This window comes from Mustela nigripes, chromosome 4 (assembly GCF_022355385.1).
Source record: "Mustela nigripes isolate SB6536 chromosome 4, MUSNIG.SB6536, whole genome shotgun sequence".
NCBI classification, from domain to species: Eukaryota; Metazoa; Chordata; class Mammalia; order Carnivora; family Mustelidae; genus Mustela; species Mustela nigripes.
Window position 1 is genome coordinate 105714975 of NC_081560.1, and position 15820 is coordinate 105730794.

The 15820-nt window shown below is 43.2% G+C and overlaps 1 protein-coding gene across 1 annotated transcript in view; it reads right to left on the bottom strand.

The window, feature by feature from the left end:
• The window catches only part of POU6F2 (POU class 6 homeobox 2), a 369287-nt gene that overhangs the window by 244178 nt on the left and 109289 nt on the right, over positions 1 to 15820 (bottom strand). The window lies entirely within an intron of this gene.

The following is a 15820-nucleotide window of genomic DNA, read 5'->3' on the forward strand; positions in this document are numbered from 1 at the left end:
TCATTCCAGGAGGGAGAAGGCTGGGACCGGGGATGGGGGCGGGGGAAGTGACACCATCGTCAGTCGCACTAACAGGCTTGTATGATCCATCGGTTTGCACCGCTACCCCAATGCGCTGTGTGGGTGGGAAACCGCATCCTTTATGCACAGGCGGGCGATAGCTAATCTAATTTCCCAAAGCCAGAGAACACGAGATCTCAGACGTGACCAAGTACATCTGTACTATCCCTTAATATGACTGCAGAGCCTTGGAAGCCTTTTCTCTGTACCCATCGCAGATACCAACTCCTATGAATGTGTTTTCTTAGAGACGGCCTTTTCCAATTCACCTTAGGTGATACCCTGGACAGCATAGGGATGTCCTGAAGCCAGTTTCCTGGGCGCTAAATGAAACAGTAGGAATAACACCCTAACTCCAGGTATCCCCGCTGTGCTGTGTGTGGATCACAGCTTCCCGCTTGTGCCAGAATCCTGTTGGATGCCAAAGCACAAAGAATGAATTCCCACCAAAATGGCAAGTCTTTCACATCTTCTTCAAACAGAGTAGTTTCTCTGTGTGTGGCGGTGTGCTCTGTTTTCTGGACAGACGGGAGCAGGTAACATAGCGGCAGGAACCATAAACAGATGAATAGGTAAGCAAAAAATAAATAAATAGATCTGGCTGCCATTTTTGGGGGGCTTGACTCAGTAGCTTTTGTTTTCTTGGTGGCTGAAATTCAATTCCAAGCCACCCTTAACAAGATCCTCTTTCCTGATGTTTGTCCTATGAATAGCAAGTGGGAGACAATTCAAACCCTGTTTACTGGCAAGCCATGGACGGCGGAGAAAAAAAGATACGATTCTGTCACGCTTATAAATTTTAAAGAAGGTATTATTGGCTCATTTAAAACAAATTCTTCTATATATTCTCCAAAGGGACAGACTTATAAATAATGGAAATGTGGAAAAAAATATTTCAGCACATTAAGCTACAAATAAAATTGACTGCTACATATTATTCAATTGACTTCTATCTCCACTGCGATGTGTCAATCATAACAGCATTTTATAATAAGATTAAGCAATAAATGTGCAAAGCCATTATGCAGAAATCTGAAAATCTGATTAATTTGTAATATTTTTTGTGTGTAGAAAGTCAGGACTGGACATTGCTTAGGGAATACTTACAAGCATTCTATTGAAATTTCTAAATTGATTTGGAACAAACTAATAAAAACACAGACTTGCTGACATTTTATAAAGTGAATTCTGTCAAAATATGTTTGGCATTTTAATGATTGCTGTCATTTAATAACAAGGCTAAGATGACCCATCGTAAGATGCCAACAATTTCCTCATTATGTGCACGAGACCTTTCTTCTAAATTTTTTATAGGTGATGTACTCATTATGCTTGAGTAGTAGGGCACTTTAAATGGTGAATTTTGCTGGTTGAATCTCATATTTTCTGTTCTCATATAACCAAGTCCAACTTTGCCTTAAAATTCTCAGCAGGGCTTTGTGGACTTTTATAGAACAAACCCATGTCCCTGAGGGATGCTTTTGGTCACTTAGGCATATTCTGAAGTAGCTAAAAAACCACTTTTGTTTAGTTTTGAAGACACTTTAAAATTTTGGGGTGGCTTCCTCATTCCCACTGGGCATGGATTTTAACACCAGACTGCGGAAAGAAAGTTTATGATACACAGAAAGAGAGAAAAATCCTTCTGCACCATTAAAACACATGTATGTCTTAATTTCAAAACTTTTCTATGCTATGACAGGCCCTCTGACCTCAATTTTTTTTCATGTGGACCAGGTCTGCTTTTGGACCTTATTCTTAATGATATACCATTGTAAGGGATAGGATCTGTCCCGAACAGGCGCTGTATCAATGAGATGTTGTTTGTTGTTTCTTGTCCATAACTTTACACAGATTACATTTGCTTACAATTTATTCTTTGTTGCTGGAGGTCCTCCCCAGCACAGGGCAGCTTGTCTTGAGGCTGATCATTCTCAAAAACCATGTTCAGGGCAGTACAGGGCAATTCCACACAATTTCATGTGTAAAATGAAGTCTTTCACAGGCTTTAGAAGAGATTATGTATGCTCTCCTGCCAGGATCAAAAAGTAATATTTGTTCTTAATGCACATCTCCATTTTCCCCAAACACATGTATCATGCTTAACCTTGTAGGACCATAAACGGATCTGTCTGGTCGGAAGGCAACTCCCAATTCAGGGGCCTTCTCAGAGCCAGAGCTGGGGAACCAGCAGTCAGAATGAATAAAGGACGTTGGCTAAGGGTTTCCAAGAGATTTGAAGCAGCACGTAGCTGTGTGTTAGGGGAGACTCTGATATCACCTATTTCCCATGCCACAGACATGGAAACATGAACTTTAACAGGCTGGGCAAGTTCCTCTTGATCAGGATCCCAAGACACACACTACTTCTCTGGAGATCAGGGATGCCCAGAGTGCTCTCCATGACCTGTTCTGAGTATAATAGGCTGCACTTATCAGGCAGCACCTGTGGGCTTTCGTGGAGCAGGGACAGTCTGCACTCTGCACACCCAGTCCCTAAGGCACACAGGGTATTTGCACTGATTGAAATCTTCACTTAGTGGAAATAGAGGTTTGGCTTTTAATTTGGGAGTGGTAGAATTCCCAGAAGACAGGCATTGACATCCACTTGACTATCTACTATTGTTTAGTATAAGCCAGGAAATACCTTTAAATGATTAGCTTATTGGTCGATTCTACCTCAATTCCAATTCAGAGACGAGAAGCAGTTTGATGTCCGGGTTAAAAGCAAGGGCTCTTTTAAACTTTAAGCTCTGCCTGGGTCTCAGTTTATGCCACTTAGCTAGGTATGTGAACCGGGGCTTGTTTTCCAACTTCTTCATGCATCAGCTTTCTCCTCTAAAAGTCCAGGATGATAATAATGCCTCCCTCATAGGGTTGCTGTTTATAAGGATTAAATGAGCACAGAGGTTTGTCAATTTCATGGGACAGTGCATGTCTGTACTAATTCTGCTGACTACTATTATTTAACTCAATTTGTTTTTAATGTATTTAATATCATTTATTTTTCAAAAGATTTATTTATTTATTTATTTATTTGAGAGAGAGAGATAAAGAACAGAGGGAGAGTAGAGGGAAAAGCAGACTCCCCGCTGAACAGGGTCCCCGATGCGGGGCTTGATTCTAAGACTCTGGGATCAGGACCTGAGCTGGAGGCAGATGCTTAACAGACTGAGCCACCCAAATGTCCCAATATTATTTAATTTTCCCATGACATTCGCCTTCCCCAAGTCAACTTAATACATACTCCTATCCCTATGTGTGTGGTCCATGTTCCCACCCATGCTGCCCTAACTGTGTATTCTATATCATTTGATGAAAGTATGACATTGAACCATAAGAGCCCACAAAGCTAGAGGTTTACATAGAACCCTTACTTCAGTCCATGGTAACGTGATCAGGAAATGCGACAAAATGATACTGGCAAACAGCTTCCAGATTCTCACAGACCAGGGCTTGGACCTGAGTTCCTGCCCAGGCCCGAGACCCAGAATCACTCGTGGAGCTTCTTGAACATAGAGATTCACATCACTCGTTGCCCACACGTGTGTTTTCTGAAACCCACCAATGACTGAGGACCCCAGAGGGGACAAGGGGTGTAGGTGCTGCCCACACGAATCCGGATCTGCTTTGTGCGGAGGACCCACACGTGAGGAGTCCATGATCAGCACATGGGGCACGATCTGGCACGGCCCTGTCGCCTTCCACGTGTCCGCACCCGGAACCACCTTCTGTCTGATCCCGGTTGACTTCTAGCTTCGCAAGGGGAAGAACCATCTCAAATATATCAATTTCGTAATCAGGATTTGTTCCCAGGGAATCAAGGACTAATTCGAGTGTGAAAACGGGTTTTAAAGGGATTATAAGATAAAATGCTCAGTAGCTACACAATAGGAGTCCATTCTCTATAGATACAGGGACCCCTAATGTGAGTCTGTTAAGGAAAGGATAGATCCTAAATGGTGAGACACTGGAACACTGAGGAGGAGTTACGCTCAGGTAAAACTTATTTTTAATTGTTGAGATGCCTGCTTGTCAGAGCATGGGTTTATTCCACACCATCTTTCTGGTGTTGATCTCACATCTGAAATCTGAAAAGCTGCCTACATATCTCTCTGCTGTGGAGGGAATGGACGGTCTGCAGAAATGAGAGGGGGACACCCAGACTCTGTCCTTCTCCCAGACTCCTCTACTCCTCAAGTAGCCTGGCAAGTTCCACCCCCAGCCCAGCTCAAGTTGGGAGTTCCCTGAGCTACCACTCACTGTGTTCCTTATATCAGGTTCGTTTTCTTTTGCAAAATTTCCTCCTCCTTCTCCTCCTTCTACCTCTTCCTCCCCTCCCCCTCTCCTCTACTCTTCCTCCTCCCAACTTCCTCCTCCCTCTCGTTTTCCTCCTCCCTCTCCTCCTCCTCCTCTTCCTCTTCCCCTTCTTTTCCTCTTCCTCCTTCTCCTTCTTCTTCATACAATCTTTAACTAAGGCAAACCCAGGCTTGGCACCTCCCTGTTACTCTACAGGTAACAAAGGAATATATATTCTAGTAAAGGATTAAATGCTCCCAGCCATCCCTCTCCCCTTCCAGCCCTTTTGGGAGTTGACTTTTCTAAAAAAGTCATTTTAAGAAGCAAATATAACATCTTTAATCCTGAGAGGGTATACTCCTTTCTGGAGCCTTATCCTGTTCCCTTTGTGAAGAGACTACGAGGCCAATATAGACTGAGAAGGAACCAGAACTGCAAATACGGATAGCTTATCCGGAATAAGCCAGTTCCACCTTCTCCCCCGCGCTGGACATCCCTCCCACGGATACGTTTTTAAAACCTGTTTTTTTTCAGAGAGAAAGAGTTTGGGTTTCTGTCTTCTACACATTAGCATGGACATAATCATGTAAAGGTCGCAGGGATAGCGTAGCTTTTTCTGGTATTCGGACCTTCCTTACCCACTGTTAGCAGTTTTCACTGGCCAGCAAGCGGACGCAAAGGTTGCTTATTATAAGATGGACAGTTGAAGGCATTATTATTTCATGTTGGGTATGTGAACCCAGCTAAACAGGGCAGAAGCCCCCCTCAATTACACTCTGTTTTCTTTCAGTTTCTTCAAGATTCCTGAATGCCAAGGAGGGAGTGAGTGTGTCTATAAAAATCCTTTTCAAGCCTCTCCCATGGCTTGCTCCTGCTTTTGCCGGTTGGGATTTCTTTAGGATACAGGCCGCACATGAATTTATATACAGAACGCCGTCCAGACCCCTGGTAGAATTGGAGACTCTAGAGTAATAAGCTGCACTTAGAAATTAAACGTTTGTTCATTCACATAAGGGTTTGTGTGTTTTTCAAGTCCTGCTGAGAAGTACTTATAACTTTACTCATGGAAGCCTGGAGAACAGAGGTCTGATGACATTCATGTGATACATGGATTTCTTTATTCTAGCAGGTGACTTCCCTGGCCTTTGGTGGAGGGAAATCCAGTTTTCTCTGAGGGAGGGTCTAAGTCTTCAGTGGTCCTTAAGGCTGATATTTATTTAAAGGCTGCACGTATACATGAGAAGTCGAAGGGAGATTTGAGATATCTTGATAAAGTATAACAAGAAATCCTACAAATCCCTTATTTGGACTTGATTATCTTCAGGTGTTTTTGTAATATCTACCAGAATTATTTCAAAGTAGAAAATTCTGCTCTACCAGTGGGCTTAATCTATGCATGCTGGAGAATAAAGACATTTTTTTTCCCTTTCTCAGAATTTACTAAATCTCTCTCCAGTCTCCCTGCAACAGTTTTTTTTATCATTTGTTTTCATATCCATCTAATAAAAGCAGAGCTGAACTCCTGTGATATCTAGGCCAGTAAAGGTCTCCACTTCTGTAAATGCTTCCTTTAGGAAAATAGATGAAAAAATAGAGAGTCATCAAACCCATTTAAGCAAAATTCCATGACATACTATTGGCACAAAGGGAGTTTTGGGGTATGGATTATTCCTTGAGGACTTCTATCTCCACAAGAATAGGAGTTCTTCCAGGGCAAAGATTCTAACTCACCTTCGCATCTCCTGCAGGCCAGCTTTTCACCATGCACGTATGTAAATCCACAGGTATGCATGGGAAAATATGCATGCATGCCGGTGTATATGTATGCTTTAGTGAGTTGGGTTTTTTTTTTTAAGATTTTATTTATTTATTTGAGAGAGAGAGCACAAGCAGGGGTAGCAGCAGGCAGAGAGAGAAACAGACTCCCCACTGAGCAGGGAGCCCACTGCAGGACACAATCCTGGGACTCTGGGATCATGCCCCGAGCCAAAGTCAGACGCTTAACTAACTGAGCCACCCAGGCACCCCAAGAGTTGGTATTCTTAAAATGATGGAGATTTGTATCAAAGTGAACTGAACACATCTAGACACAGATTTTAAACCACCTGAAAATGGTTTGTCTAATTTTTACAATGCCTTTTTAAATCAACACTATTTCTAACTCAAGGAAGTTGATTGCTCTCCGCTGATTGATAGGACTCTGCCACAGCCCAGAGAGAAGACGGTCGAGTGTCCCCTGTGCTTTTAGGCTATGTATGGAGTCTCCTCCTTCCATGCTTAACCCTACACCAGGCCCTGCTGACATAATTTATGGGGTTCGTTGCCAAATAAAACTGCAGGTCCCTTGTATGAGGCTGGGAAGTCCATCTCCTCTTTCCCGAGACTGCTGTTCCCCACATGCATCTGAATAGACCCACAGGTCTGCAACCTCCTTGCTGGGATGGGCTAAACACCTGAATCCGGGGTAGGTGGGGAGCCTCTGTTGAGTCATACACTGAGCAGATGACCCTCTGTGCACCGGACCTAGGCCCCCTGGAAAGGCAGGATGGAGAGAGTGACAGTCACAGCCAGGCTTCCAGAGGTCCTGGGGTGCCAGGGCTAGGGAGCAGGTCCCAGGGGAGGTGAGGAGACAGTGGCTAGACTGCCAGAGACTCTAAGCCCCCACCCACCCACTCACTCACTTTTGTTGTCCCATCAGTCTTGACTTAGAAGACATAATTTCAAAGGTAAATTATTAAGAATGGCCAGAGAGTGGTCTCAGAGCCCCGCTTTGTGAGGAGTCCCGGGTGCCTACAGCCGCTCCCAGGCCCATAGAGTGACCCCTGCCTTTGGCTCGCTGTCAACCACCACTGACAATTTTGGATTACTAGTTTTCTGTCGAGGGACTTCCTTATAAAGGGTCCTCAAATTTTGAAAGTTGCACCTGTACCCACATTGGGGAGTCATTTTTCCAAATCAATACAAATTTTGAAAATAATGTTTGCATCCACAAAAGAATTTAGATACGGTCTTTTTCCCCAACAAGAAACTGAACTCACAAATCATCAGCGCATCTATTAGACATCACTACCAATGACCACATAAACATTTGGTAGAAAATTAAGATAAAACATGGCTTTGATTCCTATGACTCCTCAGTTACCTATCCCTAAATTGGGAGGACAAGGCATGCATCCAGCAAAAGGGAAATCATAGGAACATGTCACATATCTTCTCGAGTTGTAGACCTCACTTTTGAAAAGTGTGTTTTCACTAACAAAAAACAACAACAACAAAAAACCAAACTCGCACCCTTTCTCTTCTGACTAGCTGGCTTCTGGACCTTCACCAAGCTTGCTGACAAGGGGACATGATCTAAATACTCCAGGACAATATAATCGGCCTATTGTAAAAGTTCTCCCACATTAGCTATCGATGGTACAACGTGCAAGAATGCCTCAGAACTGACCTTAAATGTCCTTGAAGGAGGGCCAGAGCAGTTAATTAATCTGCTTTAAAAGCTTAGGTGAAAACACGCGCGTGTGTGTACATGTGTGCATCCACATGCGTGTACATGTGTGTTTCAGAATAGGAAGATGAGGCCAAAACCGGGGAAGCTGATCTACCTTCTCCCACATAACACCTGTGTTATAGTGCTGCGGCATTCCAGTGGTATGGGGTAGAGGTCATGGGAGCTCTTGTGATAGTGCATCCTCTAGCCTCATCTAGCAACATTCAGGTTTGTTTTTGAATATCTGCAAGCCTCTCTTGCAGCCCTACAGCAGTCTGTAGGGCTGCCCCACCAGAACTCTCAGTAGCAGATTTAGACTCTTTCAGTGTTCCGATGCTCTTCACTGAGCAGCCCCATGTAGATACCTGGAAACCCTAAGCCTGAAAGGGAGGGGGGATGTCAAACAGACATTGCTGTGTCATGGTAACGTAAGCCCCAAATCCTGGCTCACACCAAAGTGTCCTGGAAACCACAGTAGTGGACCATCCCTGCTCTGCTCCTCAGTGACCCTAGATGCCTTCCAGAGTCCTGAACTCAGCACCACCCTTCCGCTGCAAGGAGGCCAATGATACCATGTTCTGAACATGATTTAACCGTTAGTTGCAATGGAATAAATCATTATTTCAATTGGAAAGGATAGCCTCTGGGTACATTTACTTCTGATAAAATACTCAGAATACAGGATCTCAGAGACGTCCTCCTACCCTGGTGCAGAAACTTGCGGTCCTCTATCTTCGGTGGGTGCATTTCTGACGCAAAGATCAGGTGGTTGGATTGTCACAGACCACGGACTGTCCCAGAGTCTGGTATGTCACAGATCAGTCAAATTAAAGGGGCATGCTAATAATCGTGTGGCTAGGAAGATCTTAGCGTTTAATTTTGCCAAGCAAAAATATCTTTAAAAACTGCCAGGAACAGGGGCGCCTGGGTGACTCAGTGGGTTAAAGCCTCTGCCTTTGGCTCATGTCATGATCCCAGGGTCCTGGGATCGAGCCCCGCATAGGGCTCTCTGCTCAGCGGGAAGCCTGCTTCCCCCTCTCTCTCTGCCTGCCTCTCTGCCTACTTGTGATCTCTGTCTGTCAAATAAATAAATAAAATCTTTAAAAAAAAAAACAAAAAACCTGCCAGGAACTGTTGTTATCAAACAAAGGCATTTTAACGTTCCTCTCTTACCCAAAAAGATGTGTTTACATTTCTTTGTTTTTTTTTTAAATATTACATTTATTTGTTTGAGAGTTGAGAGAAGTTTGAGAGAAAGTGCACAAGTGGAGGGGAAAGGCAGTGGGAGAAGCAGAGGGAGAAGAAGGATCCCAGCTGAGCCGGGAGCCTGATGGGGGACTCAATCTCAGGACCCTGGAATCATGACCTGAGCCAAAGGCAGACACTTCACCCTGGGGCCCCATAGGTGTGTTTACATTTAAAAGACAATCCTTTAAATAGAAAAAATTAGACTAATGAAAAACTCTCTGTGTTGGGCTTTTTTTTCTTTTTTCCATTTTTCAATTAAACAGTGTCTGTTTAATGTTAGGAGACACTGGTGTGTCACAGAGCACTGGGGATCTTCTTGTTTGCATACTTCTTGTCTAAAGACTCAGTGTGCCTCTCCCTAGCACCCTCCAGAAACAGAATCTATCTGACAAACACTCTGAAAATATTTCTTCTTGAAATAACTAATCCCTCTTTCCCCCTCCATCCTTATTTTTAGAGACATCCGTATAATTTTCTTTATGTAAACTTCTATGTGCTAAATAATACACTGATTTCTTTGTATATATTATTTTATCAACCCTTACAATAACCCTGTAATGTAAGTTTATGACTGTTAACGTCCACTTTCACAGGAAACTAAACTTTATAGAGGTTAACTCACTATCACTCACATAATAACTAAATGACACCTTACCCCAGGCCATCTGATCAATGGAAAGCCCATGTCTTCATCAGCTTGACTATCTACTGCTCAAATACAAAACAGCTACCACTTACTGAATACCTACTGAAGGCCAGACACTTTGCTCAGTATTTTATGTACATTTTCTCATTTAATCTCCATGGAAGCCCCATGTTGTCAGGATTATCATTCCCATTACAGATGTGTAGCTGACAGATATGTAAGCTAAGTTTTAGACAAGCTAAGTAACTCATCTGTGGTCCCAGAGTTAATGAGTGATGGCTTCAGGATATGAACCCAGCTCTACTGGACGCCAAGGCTACACTAACCCATGCATCAAATGCAAATGTTTTAGGGAGACGGAACACAATTGATAGAGATGATGTTTTTCGGGTATTTTCCTAGTGGGACTTGGCTCTGGAGACCTCTAGGTTCCAGGTGTGGGAAAGAGGGTGATGACAGACTAGAAACGGTGCACACATGATGGGAAGACAGCGAAGGGTGGGTCTCACCGTTCACAAGATTTTTCTGTGCCCCATTTTTTCCCAGAGAGACTGTGACCAATTCCTAAGAAATAAACACCCTTATCTTCCTTAAAATAATGTCCATAATGAGCTAGCTCTATGACAGCTGCATTCTTAGGGTCTCCATTCTCAAGGCGTGATCTCTGGGCCAGTAGCAAAGGCGTCACCAGGGACCTTGTTGGAAACGCCCATCCGCAGGTCCCAGCCCATCCAGGCCGGAGATCCACTGAATCAGAATCCACATTGTGACAACATCCCCAGGTAATTCACACCCACAGTGAAGTGTGCAAAGTACTGGTTTTGAGTTTGAAAATAAGTCGTTCCTTCCCACCCACCCCTTTCCTTCTTGCTTTCTCCTGCCCTCATCCCTTCCCTGTTTCCCTTCTCCTTCCTTCCTTCTTTCCCTTCCTTCCTTCCTTCACTTGCATGGCCTTTAAGCACAAATATACCTAAGACACCTAACTTTCACCAGGCGCTCGCAGGAGACTGTGGTATCCTATCTCACAGAAGCCAGGGCAGGGGCACATGGGGATGCAGAAGAACACATTCAAGAGGAGTACTCTGTCACAGTAATAACCTTCGACAAGTCCTCGCCCCCCGCAACCTGTGGGAGGACCCCCAGCAAAGAGGTTCGCAGCAGGAAGCGCGGGCCCCACATTCTTAAAGGGAGGCATATTTATCCTTTTAAAAACACAACAAAACTGATGCCAGATGCAGCCCCGTATTCTTGCTCTGTGATTTATGGCAATTTTCCTGACACTTTCTCCTTCCGTATCCACATCTTCGCTTTCCCATTTGTGAGGATCTGTGTAGATAAGAGTCTGGCCTCTCCATTTCAGTTATTTACTCTTAGAACAGCACATTCTTTGCAAAAGTAGCCAGAGCACCACTTTAAAAAGGGGGAATAAAAATTTTAAATCTCTTAAAGCTGAAATAAAACCACATTTCTACAGATCCACTGAAAGTGTAGAGTTTGCGATCATTCTCGTGCGCAGCTCAAGATGGGTGGAAGAGGAGTCATGCAAAACTCAGCAAAGCACAGGAAGGAAAGCCTCCCAGAGGAACTACATGGTGTGTGCCTGCAGCATCCCCCCTAGTTAACAGCCCCTTATGGTCCCAGAGCTTCTGTGAAAAAACTGCATAGGAAGAGACAGAAGGATGTTGCACAGCTCACTGTGAACAAGTTACCAAGTGCTACCAAATCTTCAGAGAAGGGGTAACAACACACTGCAACTGTAACATGATTGAAGGGATCGAGAATAGAAAATGCAAATTCATGCCCCATCCATAGATCGTTGGTTAGATGTTTTTTCCCCCACAGTTGGTTATAAAAAACCAAACAGGCAAACATCTCATCTGATTCCTGTGTCCGTGACCATTTTTCTCTCTTAGTCTATTTATCCCTTACCATTCCTGTAATTGAAAAGTATCTATTGCTAAAAGATGCTATTAACTTGAGTGCATTCATAGAGTGTTATATTGCTAATAGACTTAGGTCATATTCTTTTATCCTTTTAGCAAAGCATTATTTTGTTGTCCTCTTGTTCTGAAGGTTTCGTTCCACTTAAAGTCAAATAGAACAAAAACTTCACAGAACTTGTTCGTATTGTTTTTTACCATTATTTTCACTCCATTACATGACAGTATCAAATGTGTTACAATTTCTATTTGTTATATCAACTTATTTTTGGATCTGTGTCAGAGCTCATAATGTAAAAATGTGCCTCCCAAACGTGACTTGGACTCAGGCGATAACTGTAAGGTTTTAAGTCCAAATATTTTTAAGATCTGCTTGTTGAGTTTACGTTTTACTTGAGAATGGTAAGGTCAGAACTGAAATAAGAAACAGCAAACCACTAACTACAACTGTGAAAAGGTGAAATAGTGAAAGAAAACATATGCCATCATTTACAAATATATACAGGTTTCTTCAAATCTTGACTGCTCTTGATGTATATAACTCATGAATATTTTATGTTTTCACTAAGAAAGAGAAAAGCTCCCGATTAAACTGTGACATGCTGCTAATTATAATACACATCCATTTTTTTATCCCCAAATCTTCCTTTTAAGATATCACATTAAAATATGGGGGATCAGTTATATTCCTCAGAATGAATAAAATACATTAGTACTCATTGACTTGATTATATCTATAAGTTTGGGCACAGAAAACATCCAATAGAATAAACTGGAAATTTTACATACAATGTTTAAATATCTTCAAAATTTGGTGGGTTAGGATTTGTGAGTGGACTATGGTAGTTGGATAAAATTCCTTACTTAGAACGAACCAATCCAGTCAAGAAGGGATCCCAGGAAGACCCCAGAGAAAGGTAACAGTCATAGAATATCAGGCAAGAGTCTGGCAACACACTAGAATATTCTACATAGGTCATCTCCTTCAGTCCTCATACCAATCCCATGACATTAGAATTCAGGCTCTGGAAATTTAAGTAACTGACCCCAGTCCACAGCTTGTTTAAAAAAATAGAAAAAGGGGTACCTGGGTGGTTCAGTGGGTTAAAGCCTCTGCCTTCAGCTTAGGTCATGATCCCAGGGTCCTGGGATCAAGTCCTGCCTTGGGCTCTCTGCTCAGCAGGGAGCCTACTTCCTCCTCTCTCTCTCGGCCTGCCTCTCTGCCTACTTGTGATCTGTCTGTCAAATAAATAAAAAATCTTTTAAAAATAAAAAATAAAATAAAATAAATTTTAAAAAGAAGAAGGAGGAGAAGCTGGGATTCAAACTCACATCTGGTCAAGTTGTTGTGTTCTTTCAATCCCACCCTGCCTTGTAAGCAAATCTTTGGTTATATGCTAATCTAAGAATGTATATAATGAGGAGTGTCTAGGCAGGTCAGTTCTTCAGCAAGGACCATCATGTAGTTGAACTAATTTTGATTTATAGACTCATTGGAAGGAGGGAGAATGCTTACCATGGAAGCCAAGAGGCATCGCGGTAGGAAGGTGTTGAAAGGAATGACTCAGAGGGTTTGGGCTTAGGTCAAGTGATTTGGGGAGGTTCAGGGAAGTGGGACTTTGCTCCACATTGGGAGTGGTGGCAATTTAATGATTGAGTGTTTTAACAAGTCTCGCGAAGAAGACAGGAAAGGCGAAGTCAAACCAAAGCTGTTTATTGGTGAGAGCATGGTATTCACTCACTGTAGCCAGGATGCATGACTATTTGGTCATTTTGTAGTCTGGACCATGTTCTTGTGTTTGTCTGTCTTCAGACATGATTATGGTGTGACCCCAGTTTTGTCCTGACCCATCATGGACAGAGTGGTCCTGTTTGACGCTGATGTTCTATGAGATTGTGTTTATGAGGTGAGTGCCAGGCCAGCTCCTGAATGTTGGGGACTGCTTTTCTCTTCCTCAGTTAAAAAATATTACTTCCACTTTGAGGGTATCTGATGGATCCCAAATCAGATGGAAGATATGGATGATGTTATCTAATGCAAATTATAAAATTTTTGTTGGGGAGAAGTGTTTGATGATGAAGGGTTTCTCCTGGAGTGTCTGCTAAAAGCAGAACATCTGATAAGCTCCTGGTTAGTCTGTCTGACAGCTTCATCTCTTGGGAGGCTGAGCAAGCAGGAAGTGGTATTCTTAGTCTAGACTGAATTCCCAGCAACAGGGCCATGCTGAAGTAACAGGATCCCAGGGATAATATGACTGTATTTCTAGACGGTTTATTTGTCAAGAACAGAAATGTGGAGCAGAATCAGATGTCTAGAAAGTAGGATTCTGAAAAATGCGAGAAAAATCATTTTCTTGAGCCCATAAATAGAACTCACAAAAAGGATACAGAAGTCTTTAGACAGAGTATGGTGTTAGAATGACTTGTGTTTTTAACTTTGCTTCATGGGTGCCATCTGTGTGACTTTGGATAAGTTACTCAAACTCTCTGATCTTAAGTTTTCCTAATTGTAACATGGAGGTAGTCATAGCAATTGCATTACAGCTGTGAAGGTGAAACAGAGTACTGAGCAGAAACAGAGTACTGAGTAGAAACAGAGTACTTAGTACTCTGAAACAGAGTACTGAGTAGAAAGAGCCTAGCATTGTGCCTGGAATGTAATAAATGCTTCACAGTGTTAGCTGTCATGATCAATTATAACTGGAGTATTGTTACAAAGGATCTAGAGAAAGAAGGAAAGGAAAACATGTGGCCACAGAGGACACCCTGCAGTGAGGGGACACTTCAGAGGAACATGAAAAATCAGATACATGGCAGCCAATGTCCAAGAATGAATTCAGGAAGGGGAAGACAGTGCTGGAAGCTTGGAGAATGAGGATGTCTTCAAAATCTAAATGGTTACATCTAAAAACTCCTCTGAGATCCTGTCCAGTATTTCTCAACAACACACCTCCCACGGGTCCAAAAAAACACAGCATCTCCTCTCTCAAAAGCTCCAATGCCTCCTAACTGCACAATTTCCATTCGTGTTTGCCCTTCTAATCACACACCCTCCGAAAATAAATCTCTAACTTCCTTTTGCCTGCCCAGCCCCAGGGAGGGATCTAATGAGACCATGAGAGCCTTACGATGAGGAGCAGAGGCTCTGAAATCTGGTTGCTCATCTCTACCACTTACAAGATGTGGGACCTCAAGCAAGTTGCTTAATCTTGCCAGCTCAATTTCATCATCTGTAAAATTGAAATAAGAATGGTACCCTCTTCAGAAACGAGGATGAAGTACACTAATCCACACAAGTAAGTTGCATCACCTAGTAAACGTGCAGCAAATGTGAGCCATTGGGTTTGGGGGGAGTTAGACCCCTCAGCCTGGGCTTCACAATGCATCGCAGGGCTCCAGAACACAGAGCAGGCAGTGCTCCACGCAATGCGTGGGAAACTGGCCACAGCTGATAGACTTGACAACCCGCCGAGCCTTCACCTGTGACAATGCCAATGCCTCGAGGGCAAAGTAGAGCCCACAGGTGTGTCAGGAAAAGGAACACAGAGGCAGGAAGGAGCTGCACCTGACAGCAACCTCCCCTAGCATTTGCAAAGGCTCTGGGGGTGCAGGCATGACAGGCACCACTCAGATGCAAGGGAGACAGAACTGGGGACAGAAGTACCTATAGTCATGTGGGGCCGACGTGGAAAAGAAGGAAAGAAGTGATACTCTTGGAGTGGGAAGTATGATTTTCAGGGCACTATCTGGTGGGGATGGCTTTGGTCAAAAATGGCTCCATTGTGACTAGGAATCAAACATAGGTTGGGGTAGTGTCTGAATGTGAGTCCAAAACAGAACTTGGCTCTACAGTAAGGCAAAGAAACACAGATGTGTGTACAGGTGGACTCAGAAAATAAAGACAAGGGGTGCCTGGGTGGCTCAGTGGGTTGGGCCTCTGCCTTTGGCTCAGGTCATGATCTCGGGGTCCTGGGATCAAGTCCTGCATTGGACTCTCTGCTCAGTGGGGAGTCTACTCCCCCCGCCCACCGCCTGCCTGACTACCAGTGATCTGTCAAATAAATAAATAAATAAATAAAAATTTAAAAAGAAAGAAAGAAAGAAAGAAAGAAAGAAAGAAAGAAAGAAAGAAAGAAA